The following is a 17,920-nucleotide window of genomic DNA, read 5'->3' as shown; positions in this document are numbered from 1 at the left end:
TTAAAAAATATTTTTGACTAAGACACAGAGAAAAATTGGTAATAGATACTGAAAAGTGTCCTGCAGTTATCATGTTCATAATCTAGTAAATTTTATTTCCTCTTGATAGGAGACATGGTTGTACAGAGATAAATAGGATATTGTATATTTAATAAAATGGATTAGATTTGTTAAGTCATTTACCTGCTACTCACCTCTCAAAGTCTTTTCAAACACACTGACATTTTGGAGTGCCTGCACTTGGGCCTGATATCAAAATTAGAAAATAAACTTTTAATTAAGTGGTATCATTAGTAATTGTGTGCCCACATCACATTTACAACCTTAGATGTATACATATGTTCGCTTCTATTTATATTGACTTTCCTGGTGACTCAGATGGTAAAGAATCTGCCCACAATGCTGGAGACCCGGGTTTGATCCCTGGGTTGAGAAGCGCCCTGGAGTAGGGAATGAAACCCACTCCAATATTCTTGCCTGGAAATTTCCATGGACATAGGAGCCTGGCAGGATACAGTCCATGGGATCGCAAAGAGTAGGACAGGACTGATGGACTAACATTTTCTCTTTCAAGCTCAGGAGAGGGCTCTTAGAGAACAATGGTATTGAACTTACAAAGACAGGTAGTACTAACACCACACAGATAAATATGAGATGGGGAAGATTGCTGCAAGTTGAATGCAAGGATGAGTGAAGGCAAGGAAACAGGTGAAACAGGCTTATTTGGGGTATAGAGAACTTCAAGCAAGTAGTTGACAACACAAAGATAAGTTGAGATGATAATATTTAAGTTCTTGAATGTGGAACCACAGTCTATTTTGGCTTAAGGACTTACATTATTGAAAGTATGTATTAAGAATACTAGCCTTGAAAGAGTTTGCATTAAAGTGAGATGTGGGAGAAACATGAAGCCCAATAATGACACTGAAAACTATGAAAGCTGATTCCTTTCTGGAGATCTTAGTCAGATACTATGTCTCCAAACCCTGCAAATAGAAAAATAGATTTGAATTATTTGAGAAAATATGAACAGATAGTGACTTTTCATTCTACAAAGGAAAAAACACATCTAATCTGTTCTTTGGTAATATATTTTAAAGATTTTTTTATCCTTATTTTATACATAAAAGTGAAAGTGAACATTGCTGAGTCATGTCCAACTCTGTGGGACCCCATGGACTATAGCCCATGGAATTCTCAAGGCCAGAATACTGCAGTGGGTAGCCATTCCTTTCTGCAGGGGATTTTCCCAAACCAGGGATCAAACCCAGGTCTCCCACATTGCAGGTGGATTCTTTATCAGCTGAGCCACAAGCGAAGCCCTTTTCATATGTATGTAGGTATATATTTCTTTTCCATGGGGATGGTCTTTATCCCTGTCTCCTGTACAATGTCACGAACCTCCATCCATAGTTCATCAGGCACTCTGTCTATCAGATCTAGTTCCTTAAGTCTATTTCTCACTTCCACTGTATAGTCATAAGGGATTTAATTTAGGTCATACCTGAATAGTCTAGTGGTTTTCCCTACTTTCTTCAATTTCAGTCTGAATTTGGCAATAAGGAGTTCATGATCTGAGCCACAGTCAGCTCCCAGTCTTGTTTTTGCTGACTGTATAGAGCTTCTCCACTTTGGCTGCACAGAATATAATCAATCTGATTTCAGTGTTGACCATCTGGTAATGTCCATGTGTAGAGCCTTCTCTTGTGTTGTTGGAAGAGAGTGTTTGCTATGACCAGTGTGTTCTCTTGGCAAACTCTATTAGCCTTTTTCCCTGCTTCATTCTGTACTCCAAGGCCAAGTTTACCTGTTACTCCAGGTGTTTCTTGACTTCCTACTTTTGCATTCCAGTCCCCTGTAATGAAAAGTACATTTTTTAGGGGGTGTTTTAAAAGGTCTTGTAGGTCGTCATAGAACTGTTGAACTTCAGCTTCTTCAACATTACTGGTTGGGGAATAGGCTTGGATTATCATAATATGATGCTTTTGAACTGTGGTGTTGGAGAAGACTCTTGAGAGTCCCTTAGACTGCAAGGAGATCCAACCAGTCCATCCTAAAGGAGATCAGTCCTGGGTGTTCCTTGGAAGGACTGATGTTGAAGCTGAAATTCCAATACTTTGGCCACCTCATGCGAAGAGTTGACTCATTGGAAAAGATCCTGATGCTGGGAGGGATTGAGGGCAGAAGGAGAAGGGGACGACAGAGGGTGAGATGGCTAGATGGCATCACCTACTCGAAGGACATGAGTTTGAGTAATCTCCAGGAGTTGGTGATGGAGAGGGAGGCCTGGCATTCTGCGATTCATGGGGTCACAAAGAGTCGGACACGACTGAGTGACTGAATGGAACTGAACTGAATATTTATTTATTTTTTGCATATTGTTTGCTATGCAAATAGCCAAAGGGAAGAGTTAGAATTCATCTTTCTACATAATTATCTAATGCGCAGTTTACAAAGAAGAGCTGTTGGCTTACAGTGAATTCTCACAAAATTCAGAAGGAAAAAGGAAATAAAATATTCAGTTCAGTTGAGTTGCTCAGTCGTGTCCAAATCTTTGCAACCCCATGGACTGCAGCACACAAGGCGTCCCTGTCCATTACCAACTCCTGGAGCTTGTTCAAACTCATGTTCATCGAGCTGGTGATGCCACCCAACCATCTCATCCTCTGTCATCCCCTTATCCTACTGCATTCAATCTTTCCCAGCATCAAGGTCTTTTCCAATGCATCAGTTCTTCGCATCAGATGGCCAAAATATTAAGAGTTTCAGCTTAAGCATCAGTCCTTCCAATGAATATTCAGGGTTGATTTCCTTTGGGATTGACTGGTTTGATCTCCTTGCAGTCCAAGGGAATCTCAAGAGTCTTCTCAAACACCACTGTTCAAAAGCATCAAATCTCTGGCACTCAGCTTGGAGGAGAAAATGGCAACCTACTCCAGTATTCTTGCCTGGAAAATCCCATGGATGTGGAACCTAGTAGGCTACAGTCCATGGTGTCAAAAAGAGTTGGACACAACTGAGTGACTTCACTTTTCTCTATAGTCCAACTCTCATATCCATAATTGACTACTGGAAAAAAGCATAGCTTTGGCTAGAAGGACCTTTGTTGGCAAAGTAATGTCTCTGCTTTTTAATATACTGTCTAGTTTGGTCATAGCTTCTCTCTCAAAGAGAAAGCGTCTTTTAATTTCTTGGCTGCAGTCACTATCCGCAGTGATTTTGGAGACCAAAAAAATAAAGTCTGTCACTTTTTCCATTGTTTCCCCATCTATTTGCCATGAAGTGATGGGACTGAATGCCATGATCTTCGCTTTCTGAATGTTGAGTTTTAAGCTAACTTTTTCACTTTTCTCTTTCACTTTCATCAAGAAGCTTTTTAGTTCCTCTTCACTTTCTGCCATAAGGGTGGTGTCATCTGTGTATATGAGGTTATTGATATTTCTCAGGGCAATCTTGATTCCAGCTTGTGTGTCATCCAGCCTGGCCTTTCACGTGATGTATTCTGCATATAAGTTAAATAAGCAGGGTGACAATATACTGCCTTGACATACTCCTTTCTCAATTTGGAACCAGTCTGTTGTTCCATGTCCAGTTCTAACTGTTTCTTTTTGCTCTGCACACAGATTTCTCAGGAGGCAGGTAAGGTGGTCTGGTATTCCCATCTCTTTAAGAATTTTCCACAGTTTGTTGTGATCCACACAGTCAAAGGCCTTGGCATAGTCAATAACGCAGAAGTCAGTGTTTTTCTGGAACTCTCTTGCTTTTCCCATGATCCAACGGATGTTGGCAATTTCATCTGTGATTCCTCTACCTTTTCTAAATCCAGCTTGAACATCTGGAACTTCACAGTTCACCTACTATTGAAGCCTGGCTTGGAGAATTTTGAGCATTACTTTGCTAGCATACAAGATGAGTGTAATCATGTGGTAGTTTGAATATTCTTTGGCATTGTCTTCCTTTGGGATTGGAATGAAAACTAACCTTTTCCAGTCTTGTGGCCACTGCTGAGTTTTCCTAATTTGCTGGAATATTGAATATAGCACTTTTACAGCATCATCTTTTAGGATTTGAAATAGCTCAACTGAAATTCCAGCCATGAAATTAAAAGACACTTGCTCCTTGGAAGAAAAGCTATGAGCAATATAGACAGCATATTAAAAAGCAGAGACATTACTTGGTCTAGTCAAAGCTATAGTTTTTCCAGTAGTCATATATGGATGTGAGTTGGACTATAAAGAAACCTGAGCACCAAAAAATTGATTCTTTTGAACTGTGGTGTTAAGAAGACTCTTGAGAGTCCCTTGGACTGCAAGGAGATCCAACCAGTCCATCCTAAAAGAGATCAGTCCTGGGTGTTCATTGGAAGGACTAATGCTGAAGCTGAAACTCCAATACTTTGGCCACCTCATGCAAAGAACTGACTCATTGGAAAAGACCCTGATGCTGGGAAAGATTGAAGGTGAGAGGAGAAGGGGATGACAGAAAATGAGATGGTTGGATGGCATCACCAACTGGATGGACATGAGTTTCAGTAAGCTTCAGGAGTTGGTGATGGACAGAGAGGCCTGGCGTGCTGCAGTTAATGAGGTCACAAAGTGTCAGACACAACTGAGCAAATGAACTGAACTAACTGAATGCTTTTTGGAGGACTCAGTTCAGGCTTTACAGAGGGGGTGACATTTTAGCTAATTATGAAGTGACAATCTGGACAATTACAGAAGGACTTCTAGGTAAAGAGAAAAGAAATGCAGAGATGCAACATTCAAAATTTCTATGCATATATCATAATTTATAAATGCCTAGGGAACAATAAAGTAGAGTTAGAAAGGAGACTTACAGGAAGTGTAGCTTTGATAGTAGTCAGGAAACTGTCCAATCATACAGAAAACAAATTTGCTTTCCCATAGCAACATGTGTTTTTTTTTCAGATGGCCTCAAGCAAACCTGCATTACATTGAGAAAAAAAATTGGCAACCAATAAAAGAAAATGAACTTCCAATATCTAAACTATGTCTAAGGGAGATCTTTGACTTGAATCTTTGAAAATAGAAATGATTAAAGCAACTGACCATTATGTCAACTTAGATTTGAGGAACTTGTATTTATAAATAAAACAAATCTTTGACAACCCCCCCCCCCCCACATACAATTCTGTGATTTCTCAGTTTCTAAATCAACTCACAAGGCCTCAATTTATGCTAGCAGAAAAACCATATACAGAAGTTTTGCAGTCTACAATAACAGTCTCTTCTCAAATTATATCACATGTGACTATGAAAAACAGAAAAATGATAATTGCCTGCACAAAAGCTAAAGCCAGACCCACACAGCACTATTGTCAAATTTAACAAATAAAAATGCAGATCACCCAATTTGAAATTCAAATTCAACTGAGCATCCTGTATTTTATTTGGCATCTAGACCACAGAGGTCAATGGGGAAAGGGAGTTTATCTCAGACAGAACGTTAGCAGCTGCCAGATATATAAATCAAGGTCTATTGCCAAAGCAAAAAATATAATTATTTCCTGCCAAGGAATATTTTATCATTTCTATATACAAATACTCCTATATAATTGCCTTCTTTCCTTTTAGGAATGTGAGTTTTTCTCAGTAGTCATGTTATGACTTAATCATTATTTACTAAGCATGAGAATGAAGGATGCAACAAGTCTTCTTATTTCTATATGGTTAATTCATGAAGAGTCATATCTTGACCTATTGAAGCAAATGACACATTGTCCCCAAATCCTAGGCTTTGTATGTATGTATGTTAGTTGCTCAGTCGTGTCTGACTCTTTGTGAACCCATGGACTGTAGCCTGCCAGGCTTCTCTGTCCATGGAATTTTCCAGGCAAGAATACTAAGTGGATTGCCTGGCAATACCAAGTGGATTGCCATTCCCTTCTCCAGAGGGACTTCCCAACCCAGGGATCGAACCCTGGTCTCCTGAATCACAGGCAGATTTTTTACCGTTTGAGTTATAGTCTTTTTATTTCTATATGGCTAATTCATGAAGGGCCATATCCTGACCTAGTGAAGCAAATAACACATTGTCCCCAAATCCCAGACTTTGAGCAGTATATAATCATTGATGGAATTTATGATGTCCATTAAGGATAGTATGAGTGGTCTGTATTGAAAGAAAGTACTTGTATGCAGTTGATGATCAATGAGGAGCCTCCTTTGTACATATATTTACTTAAAATAAAAATCTTAGTGGGCCTGTAGGCTCTTAGAAAAGGACTTTCTCAGCCTTCTTTACAGATAGGTGACCCTGAAACTAATGGAATATGTTCAGAAGTTACATGTGCCATATTTAGTTTATGTCCTCTAAAGAAAAGAACTATGTTCTTCTTTCCATTTATGTTCTCCTTTTGACTGAAAAGCAGATTTGAAGGTAGAAGTTGAAACAGTCTTATTGGAGCACAAAATAAAAGTCATATGTTGATAATGTAAGAGCAAGGAGATAGGAGTCCAAGCATCTGATGACAATAGAGCTGTCTCCCCCTAAATTCTATGTATGAAAAGATAAGTACCTATCTTGTTGAAGTCACTACTGTTTGGGTATTCTTTAATATAGAAACTAAGACAATAATCTAATATAAGGAAAATATATAATGTATATATACATACATATTTAGGGCTTGAAATGTTAATACAAAATGTGAGGAATTTGGGATATACTATAAGATCTGTATATATTGAATTTGAGGTTTCTACAGGAGATTTGGGTAGTGAGATTTTGTCAATTTTCATAAGATCTTAAAGTAATAAAAAAGAGAAAAAGGTAAACATCAGCCCAATAGCATCAGCTTGTACAAACTTAAAATGTAGTACAGAGAAATTGGCTGAAAGGAATGAAAGGAAAAAAATAAGAACAAAACATGTTGCAAATATGAAAATGTTAATATTCTGATAATAATCGCTGTATATATCAGTAAAAAGAATCCCAACAGGAGAGCCCAGTAGATACATAGTGTAAGGAATATACTATTTTCAAGAGAAGGAAGACAAATAAGGGATATCAAGAATAATAATAGTACTATAACAAAATAAAAATAACAATAAAAATTACTAAAATAGCAATCATATTCTGAGATCAAAATATATACCTAAACTTTATATGCACATTACTTATCAGCATTATGTTATAATCCTAACAACCCTATGAAGTAGATGTGATATTTTTCCACATATATAATACTGAAGTTCAAGATTAGAGTGACACATCCAAGTTTGCAGTCAATAATATATGATCAAGTCAAACTTCAACCCCACTGTCAGACTCTGCCTGACTTCTGTCAGACTCCAGAGCTGATGCTACTTTGCTGATGTTTCCTCACAAAACTCTAAGAAAAAGTGGCTTATTAACAACTGGAAAAATTTGAATTGATGCAATTTATTAGACTTTAACATAAATACTACCAGTAGTACATAATGCTGATAAAGGAGTTAAAGGACAGCTACCCTAATTATTCATGGAAATTTTAAATTAGTATCATCATTTTGAGAGAAATTTGCCACAATAAATCTTAAATTATTTTACTGTCAAGTATTTTGAAGAAGTTATTTAAATTAAATTAAATCTTTAAATATGTTGAGTCAGTGAAATTTATGCATTAAATAATCACAATGGGCAACTAAAGAGCAACTGTTTAGTAATTTCTCATGCAAGTAAAACAAGTTCACACCAAATAACAATGACAATAAGTAAAAGGAGAATTCTCATTAACATCAAAAGCTCAGACTGACAACAGTGAGTAGTCAGACTGAATGTCAAGAAAGAGTGGAGAATAACCTATTATAATTTGGTGAAAGTTAATTGAAAATTTTGTATGCATCTTATTTCCTGTTCATATGTAAAATCAGTGAAAGACATTCTTAGCTGTCAAAGGGCTGAAATTACCTAATACCATTTTTGCACTGATTTTATTTTTTAAAAGTCCCTAAATGGGTACTCCAATTATAAAATATTATAAATTTTTTTCTCTGTTGAAAATTGCACAGAAACTTTTTGATAGTCACTTTAAAAGCTTAAAATTATGTTAACAGTAAAAGATAATCCAAATAACTGGCTTACAAAAACAGTCAGCTCTTTATAATTTGAAAATTTTTGAAGTAATCAACAGAAGGTCTACATATAAATACTGAAGGATAACAGATTATCAGGGAAAAAATATGAGACAAAGAACACAAGACAAATTATTTTTTCAGTGAAAATATTTTCTCAGATTTCCATTGTTCACACAGCACTTAATGATAGAGTCCACTCTTTTAAGTGTATACTAATCTACCCTATCTTCAAATTGAATATTTAATGACTCAAAGAAGAAACAGAAGGTAAAATAGTAGTTGACAGAAAAAAAAAAGGGGGGGGGGGAACAACAGAAAAATCATGAAATTGAAGAACTATGGGGGCATTGGTTCTAGGACCCCCTTGGATACCAAAATTTCATATGATCAAGTCCTTTATATAAAATGGCATAGTATTTGCATGTAACTTACCTACATCTCCCTATATGTTTTAAATCACCTCTAGATTACCTGCAATACCTACTACAATGTAACTGCTACGTGCCAAGCATGCTAAATTGCTTTTGTCCTGTCCGACTCTATGTGACCTTATGAACAAGTAGCCTGTCAGGCTTCTCTGTTCATGGGATTCTCCAGGCAAGAACACTGGCGTGGCATACTGTTTCCTACTCCAGGCGATTTCCCAACCCAGGGATCAAACCCTGGTTTCTTGCATTGGCAGGTGGGTTCCTTACCACTAGAGTCACCTGGGAAGCCCCAAATGCTATGCAAATAGCTGTAAATACAATGTATATGTTATAAAAATAGTTACCAATTTGTGGCAAACTCAAGTTTTCCTTTCTGGAATTTCTGGAAAGTTTTTTTCAATGTTTAAATCTGTTGTTGTTGTGGAATCTGCAGATACAGAGGGCCACCTGTATACAGAATGATCACAGAGAAAGACTGTACTTAGTTTGGTGAGAATACAGGAGAATATATAATTTAGATAAAAGTGAGCAAAAGGAAGTAAAATTTAACAAACATTAAAATTATGATAGAGAAAAATGACACAAAATTCAAAATATAAATGGTAGAGTCCTTCGAAAGCTAAAATATGAAAGAAAACTTAAATAAAATAAAGATGTATGTCAAGAAGTATACCTCTGAATTAAGGGAAGAAAAAAAAACACTTAAATGTACAGGCTGCAAGAGAACAATATATGTCAGGAATTATTAAAGCAGAATGTAAGCTAATAAGGTTACTAAACTTCAAAAGATGAATTGTTTTTGCACATATAAAAAACAAGTTATTTACACAGGGTCTCAGTTTTATACAAGGCAACATTAAACACCAGAAAACCATCAAAATGATACTTTTGAAATAATAAAGGAAAGAATCTAAAACCAACAAGTTGATACACAGCCAAACTCTTTTTTCAAATAATAAGTCAATAATTTCTAATTATTAATAACATATGTCCTTAAATAATCTACTGGAAGAGATATACCCAACTGTAAGACTACTAGAAATAGCATAGTAAAAGAATAGAAGTGAGTGATGAATACATTTGATGCTAGAACTCAGATAAAAACAAATGTGAGAATCATGTAAAAAAAAATAAATAAACTCTAACCTTAGAAAAGATATTACCCATACTTTGCCAACAAAGGTCCATCTAGTCAAAGCTATGGTTTTTCCAGTGGTCATGTATGGATGTGAGAGTTGGACTATAAAGAAAGCTGAGTGCAGAATTGATGCTTTCAAACTCTAGTGTTGGAGAAGACACTTGAGAGTCCCTTGGACTGCAAGAAGATCCAACCAGTTCATCCTAAAGGAGATCAGTCCTGGGTGTTCATTGGAAGGACTGATGTTGAGGCTGAAACTCCAATACTTTGGCCACCTGACGTGAAGAGCTGACTCATTTGAAAAGACTGATGCTGGGAAAGATTGAGCGTGGGAGAAGAAAGAGACGACAGAGAATGAGATGGTTGGATGACATCACCAACTCAATGGACTTGGGTTTGGGTGGACTTAGGGAGTTGGTGATAGACAAGGAGGCCTAGCTGTGCTGCGGTTCATGGTGTCACAAAGAGTTGGACACGACTGAACGGCTGAAATGAACTGAATTTTTAAACAACAAAGGGAAACTGGAAGATTGTGTGGCAAGGCTGATTTTCTCATCTTTAATGGCCAAAAATCAAAAGATGTTATCCATACTTGATAAGTAAATAGTAAAGTAGTAAATATAGAGAATTACTCTCTGAAAAATAGAGTACTAAGATGATAAAAATTTCAAAATTTTACTTATAAAGTTCTCAAGGTCTCACAAGTTGAAAAACAAGTATTGGCTAGGGCTACAATTTTATTTTGATGAAATGAAAGAGGAGAGTGAAAAATCTGGCTTAAAACTCAGCATTCAGAAACTAAGATCATGGCATCTGGTCCTATCACTTCATGGCAAATAGATGTGAAAACAGTAGAAAAAGTGACAGGCTTTATCTTCATGGGCTCCGAAATCACTGCAGATGGTGATTGCAGCCATGAAATTAAAAGACGCTTGCTCCTTTGGAAGAAAAGCTATGACCAACCTAGACAGAGTGTTATAAAGCAGAGACATTACTTTGCCGACAAAAGTCCATCTAGTCAAAGTTATGTTTTTTTCTAGTAGTCTTGTATGAATGTGAGAGTTGGACCATAAGGAAAGCTGAGCACCGAAGAATTGAAGCTTTTGAACTGTGGTGTTGGAGAAGACCCTTCAGAGTCCCTTGGACTGCAAGGAAATCCAACCAGTCCATCCTAAAGGAAATCAATCCTGAATATTCATTGGAAGGACTGATACTGACGCTGACATTCCAATACTTTGGCGACCTGATGTGAAGAACTGACTCATTGGAAAAGACCTTGATGCTGGGAAAGATTGAAGGTGGGAGGAGAAGGGAACAACAGAGGATAAGATGGTTGGATGGCATCACCAACATAATGGACATGAGTTTGAGTAAACTCCAGGGGTTGGTGATGGACAGGGAAGCCTGGAGTGCTGTAGTCCATGTGGGTCACAAAGAGTTGGACATGACTGAGTGACTGAACTGAACTTAACCAAAGATATCCTCTGTTTTAGTTAACTCAAAGTCAAAGTGATCAGGCATCTTATTTACATCTGCAAACTTTATAAACCTTCCCTATAATATAAAATAATTCTAAAAAAGGTATTCAGTCATATGCACATATTCTTCCCACCAAAAGGGGAGGCTAATATATAGGAAACTAAGTCACATCTAGGTCATTTTAAAATTCCACTCATCACAGAAATATTTTAATTGAAAAAATCAAATTTATTTATTTTTATGTTTATCCATAAAACATTTTTTACAACTATCCAATAACACTGAAGGAGTATCTTTTCACTATACACTCTTTTACACATGAATGCATGACGTGTGTGCTTTATCACTCAGTCATGTCCAACTCTTTGTGATCCCATGAACTGGAGCCCACCAGGCTCCTCTGGGATTCTCCAGGCAAGAACATGCCCTCCTCCAGGGGATCTTCCCAACCCAGGGATCAAACCCAGGTCTCCCTCATTGCAGGTGGATTCTTTATTGTCTGAGCTACCAGGGAAGCCAAGGAATACTAGAGTGGGCAGCCTATTTCTAAAATTAGAGAAAAATTGTTAAATAAATTTGAAATAGTTATTTGGACCACTGTTTTGTGCTCCCAGACAGAGACAGCTTATTATTTGAATTTGTTTTGAGCAAATCAGGTATTTTCATTTTTGAACTTGGTTAATATCATTGATATTCATGACTTAAATTGTCTCAAGTTAATTCTGAATTTCTTTTTTTTTTTTTAAATAATGTCTGTTTATTTAACTCTTATGCCCATTACAATTTCTCTAACACATTCACCCTATAATATACCTTCCTCCTCAAATGTGGTATTTGGTTTTTTTTTTTTTTTTTATGTGTACATTTATTTTTTTTTTATTTTTTTATTATTATTATTATTTTTTTTATTCTTTGAATCAGCCATGGATTTACATGTATTCCCAATCCCGATCCCCACTCCCACCTCCCTCTCCACCCGATTCCTCTGGGTCTTCCCAGTGCACCAGGCGGGAGCACTTGTCTCATGCATCCCACCTGGGCTGGTGATCTGTTTCACCATAGATAGTATACATGCTGTTCTTTTGAAATATCCCACCCTCACCTTCTCCCACAGAGTTCAAAAGTCTGTTCTGTATTTCTGTGTCTCTTTTTCTGTTTTGCATATAGGGTTATCGTTATTACCTTTCTAAATTCCATATATATGTGTTAGTATGCTGTAATGTTCTTTATCTTTCTGGCTTACTTCACTCTGTATAATGGGCTCCAGGTTCATCCATCTCATTAGGACTGGTTCAAATGAATTCTTTTTAATGGCTGAGTAATATTCCATGGTGTATATGTACCACAGCTTCCTTATCCATTCATCTGCTGATGGGCATCTAGGTTGCTTCCATGTCCTGGCTATTATAAACAGTGCTGCGATGAACATTGGGGTGCACGTGTCTCTTTCAGATCTGGTTTCCTCAGTGTGTATGCCCAGAAGTGGGATTGCTGGGTCATATGGCAGTTCTATTTCCAGTTTTTTAAGGAATCTCCACACTGTTTTCCATAGTGGCTGTACTAGTTTGCATTCCCACCAACAGTGTAAGAGGGTTCCCTTTTCTCCACACCCTCTCCAGCATTTATTGCTTGTAGACTTGGATAGCAGCCATCCTGACTGGCGTGTAATGGTACCTCATTGTGGTTTTGATTTGCATTTCTCTGATAATGAGTGATGTTGAGCATCTTTTCATGTGTTTGTTAGCCATCTGTATGTCTTCTTTGGAGAAATGTCTGTTTAGTTCTTTGGCCCATTTTTTGATTGGGTCATTTATTGTTCTGGAATTGAGCTTCAGGAGTTGCTTGTATATTTTTGAGATTAATCCTTTGTCTGTTCCTTCATTTGCTATTATTTTCTCCCAATCTGAGGGCTGTCTTTTCACCTTGCTTATAGTTTCCTTTGTTGTGCAGAAGCTTTTAAGTTTCATTAGGTCCCATTTGTTTATTTTTGCTTTTTATTTCCCAATATTTCGGGGAGGTGGCGTCATAGAGGATCTTGCTCGTGATTTACTGTCGGAGAGATGTTGCCTATGTTCTCCTCTAGGATTTTTATAGTTTCTGGTCTGACATTTAGATCTTTAATCCATTTTGAGTTTATTTTTGTGTATGGTGTTAGAAAGTGTTCTAGTTTCATTCTTTTACAAGTGGTTGACCAGTTTTCCCAGCACCACTTGTTAAAGAGGTTGTCTTTTTTCCATTGTATATCCTTGCCTCCTTTGTCAAAGATAAGGTGTCCATAGGTTCGTGGATTTATCTCTGGGCTTTCTATTCTGTTCCATTGATCTATATTTCTGTCTTTGTGCTAGTACCATACTGTCTTGATGACTGTGGCTTTGTAGTAGAGTCTGAAGTCAGGCAGGTTGATTCCTCCAGTTCCATTCTTCTTTTTCAAGATTACTTTGGCTATTCGAGGGTTTTTGTATTTCCATACAAATTGTGAAATTCTTTGGTCTAGTTCTGTGAAAAATACAGTTGGTAGCTTGATAGGGATTGCATTGAATCTATAGACTGCTTTGGGTAGAATAGCCATTTTGACAATATTGATTCTTCCAATCCATGAACACGGTATGTTTCTCCATCTGTTTGTGTCCTCTTTGATTTCTTTCATCAGTGTTTTATAGTTTTCTATGTATAGGTCTTTTGTTTCTTTAGGTAGGTATACTCCTAAGTTATTATTTTTTTTATTAGTTGGAGGCTAATTACTTCACAACATTTCAGTGGGTTTTGTCATACATTGCATATCCCCTCACAAGCCCTAGTTTATGGGAATGATAAATGACAATACACACAGATTTAATAGAAAACATATGATTCATATAGAGAATTTAAAGATACTTTGTGAAGTGAGAATTGGACCCATATTAAATTGATTTTATACATTAAAGTTGGAATATACATCTGGAATAATTGTTTAGTGCAATTATTAATAAACAACCATTAATTTTGTTGCTTGTGCACATATTTTCCTGAAGTGTTTGGTAATTTAATTCATCTTGTATGTCCATCTTTTCTTTTCTCCAGTTATCCCTATAGGTACAGACACAATATGCACTCTTCAATTCTACTTAATAGTTCTCTACTGATTCATAACTAAAGAAAGACTTGTATTTTTGCTACAAACAGTTTTACAAGGTCCCTTGGCAATGTATTTGTATAAAAAAGGGATTTCATTAGAGAGAGCATATTTAAATAAATGGCATTCTTCATATCTATCCACATGGTTCAATATCTAATTATTATGTGTTTGTTTATTGCTTTTCTCATAATGGTTAGTATCAAAGACTTTAATGCTGAGAGGGACTTTAACATGGTTTGCCATATGCTATTCTCTAGGGGAAAATTTTCTACAAAGCACTTCTTACCAAGCATCATTTAATTTAATTTAATTCTGTCAATAATGGATAAACATAATTCTCAATGCAGCATTTCTATCATTGAACTCCTACACTTATTCAAAAATTATTTCTCATCTTAATTGAAACATGAACATTGCATCTGGCTTGGCCTTCTGGAGGGAGAAAAATGCATATGCTACACTAAATCCACATGTTCAAAAACCATTTTCACCCCTAAAGCACATTTTCTCAGGATTTACTCCTTTTAGTTTTTTCAAATAGTTGTCTCATTCCCTGTCAGTGAGTCCCACTGGCTTTGTCCCAACAAGGGGCCAGAAAAACAATCAAGCTTCTAGGCTGCCAAATTGATAGCATCAAAGCAAACTCAAAAAGCCATTAAGAGAATGATCACCCCTATTTCTGAACCGAGAACTTCCAGATGTTCAAGTTGGTTTTAGAAAAGGCAGAGGAACCAGAGATCAAATTGCCAATATCTGCTGGATCATCGAAAAAGCAAGAGAGTTCGAGAAAAACATCTATTTCTGCTTTATTGACTATGCCAAAGCCTTTGACTGCATGGATCACAATAAACTGTGGAAAATTCTGAAAGAGATGGGAAGACCAGACCACCTGACCTGCCTCTTGAGAAACCTATATGCAGGTCAGGAAGCAACAGTTAGAACTGGACATGGAACAACAGACTGATTCCAAATAGGAAAAGGAGTATGTCAAGGCTGTATATTGTCACCCTGCTTATTTAACTTACATGCAGAGTACATCATGAGAAACGCTGGGCTGGAAGAAGCACAAGCTGGAATCAAGATTGCCAGGAGAAATATCAATAACCTCAGATATGTAGATAACATCACCCTTATGGCAGAAAGTGAAGAGGAACTAAAGCCTCTTGATGAAAGTGAAAGAGGAGAGTGAAAAGGTTGGTTTAAAACTTAACATTCAGAAAACTAAGATCATGGCATCTGGTCCCATCACCTCATGGGAAATAGATGGGGAGACAGTGGAAACAGTGTCAGACTTTATTTTTTGGGCTCCGAAATCACTGCAGATGGTGATTGCAGCCATGAAATTTAAAAAAAAAAAACACGCTTACTCCTTGGAAAAAGAAAGTTATGACCAACCTAGATAGCATATTAAAAAGCAGAGACATTACTTTGCCAACAAATGTCCATCTGGTCAAGGCTATGGTTTTTCTAGTGGTCATATACGGATGTGAGAGTTAGACTGTGAAGAAAGCTGAGAGTTGAAAAATTGATGCTTTTTAACTATGGTGTTGGAGAAGACTGTTGAGATTCCCTTGGACTGCAAGGAGATCCAACCAGTCCATCCCAAATGAGATCGGTCTTGGGTGTTCATTGGAAGGACTGATGCTGAAGCTGAAACTCCAATACTTTGGCCACCTCATGCGAAGAGTTGATTCGTTGGAAAAGAAAGACCCTGATGCTGGGAGGGATTGGGGGCAGGAGGAGAAGGGGACGACAGAGGATGAGATGGCTGGATGGCATCACCGACTCGATGGGCATGAGTTTGAGCAAACTCCGGGAGTTTGAGATGGACAGGGAGGCCTGGCATGCTACAATTCATGGGGTCATACAGAGTCGGACACGACTGAGCGACTGAACTGAACTGAACTCATTTCTAAGCCAAGGTTATGTCTATGTGGTGATTCCAATCAGTAGGATATGGACTTTTGAGTATATGACTTATTGACAGTGTTCTTAAATGATAAACATTCTTGAAATGTGCCTAGAAGTTAACCCACAGGAAAGTCCTCCACAGTTCCTTATAGACCTTTCCCTTTTGATCCTTTCTTTCTCCAGTGCACAAGAGGCTCTTAATCATCTCCTAGCCCTTTCTTTGAGCTGTTTTGAATTGAATCATATTGGGTCACTCATCTGTTGGTAATAGGAAACCTTGCTCTCTGTATTTTGACAGCTTTTCTCAATAGTGTTTGGATTGTGACAAATATTACTTAATATATGTCATAATATTTTACATTAACTAAACATACTGCATTAATATACATATGCATTTTCCTTACAATATCTTTCACTTTATACAATTTATACACTTAAAATGCAACCAAATTGCAAAATAAATAAATATTTATTATATAAATACAATAAAATACTTGCTTTATTTATTAAAATAAATTTCATCTAAACCAATATTACCAGTTTAATATTAGTTTTGGATTCAAATACTGGTTTCACTGCTGTAAGTATGATGGCCATGGAGAAATTAATTCTATAAAATGTTGGTTTAGAACATGCACCATCTGTGTTAATAAGAAGATTAAAGGTTGCCTGAGTAAAAATGTCTAAAATAGCACCTTGATTGAAGCTAAGTATTCAATATATAGCAGTAATCTGCATGTTTTTGTTTGTCATGATATAGCCTCCTCTTTCTCCTTCTCCTTTTTCTCCTTTTCCTCTCTTCTTCATCATCTTCTTTTGTTTCTACTTAAAATTTTCAGTGTCCAACTTTAAATTATTTTAGTTTTATTAAACATGAATATAGTTCTTTGATATTTGTCTGCTCATTTTGTGCTTGAATTCATTTTGTATTTAAATAAGTGATGTCATATTGAAGTGGTAATTATATTGAACAAAATGTGTACTTTCCACTTTTGAGTGACTCATAGATTTGATATGCATATCTGTTGTGTTTTCATCAAAGTTGGTCATAAAGGTGTTGACTATTCTAGCACTATTGACAGAATGCTATACCTCTCATAGCTAACACCCTTCCTAATGCTACTTAAGTAAGTAAAGTTGCTCAGTCGTGTCTGACTCTTTGCAACCCCATGGACTGTAGCCTACCAGGCTCCTCAGTCCATGGAATTTTCCAGGCAAGAGTACTGGAGTGGGTTGCCATTTCCTTCTCCAGGGGATTTTCCCAAACCAGGGGTCGAATCTGGGTCTCCTGCATCCAGGCAGACGCTTTACCATCTGAACCACCAGGGAAGCCCTTCATGTGCTTCCCTGGTGGTTCAGACAGTAAAGAATCTGTTTGCAATGCGGGAGACCTGGGTTCGATCCCTGGGTTAGGAAGATCCCCTGGAGGAGGGCATGGCAACACACTCCAGTATTCTTGCCTGGAGAATTCCCATGGACAGAGGAGCCAGGCGGGCTACCGTCAGTCCATAGGTTCACAAAGAGTTGAACACAACTGAACAACTAAGCACAGCACATATGCCCACTCCATACAATGCTACTTGCTGCTGCTGCTGCTAAGTCGCTTCAGTCGTGTCCGACTCTGTGCGACCCCAATGCTACTTAAATGACACTAAATGTCAGTCACATATTGTCCCCAAATATCCTGTTATTATCATTTTAGCATTACTTATTATTCTTCATTGTACTTGTTGTCTAATTGACTATTTCCCCCATATATGGAGTATGACTCTTA

At 37.1% G+C, this 17,920-nt stretch overlaps 1 long non-coding RNA gene across 1 annotated transcript; it reads right to left on the bottom strand.

The window, feature by feature from the left end:
• Positions 1-914: 914 nt before the first annotated feature.
• On the bottom strand, positions 915-4,944 carry LOC122446758. The gene is made up of 3 exons (XR_006270996.1): positions 4,838-4,944; positions 1,808-1,855; positions 915-986 (listed from the first exon to the last, which is right to left on the bottom strand). It is a non-coding gene; the product is annotated as an uncharacterized LOC122446758 (long non-coding RNA).
• Between the last annotated feature and the right edge of the window lie 12,976 nt (positions 4,945-17,920).

This window comes from Cervus canadensis, chromosome 8, assembly GCF_019320065.1.
Source record: "Cervus canadensis isolate Bull #8, Minnesota chromosome 8, ASM1932006v1, whole genome shotgun sequence".
Taxonomy (NCBI): Eukaryota; Metazoa; Chordata; class Mammalia; order Artiodactyla; family Cervidae; genus Cervus; species Cervus canadensis.
The sequence above is the reverse complement of the archived record's forward strand: the minus strand, read 5'-3'. Positions and strand labels throughout refer to the sequence as shown.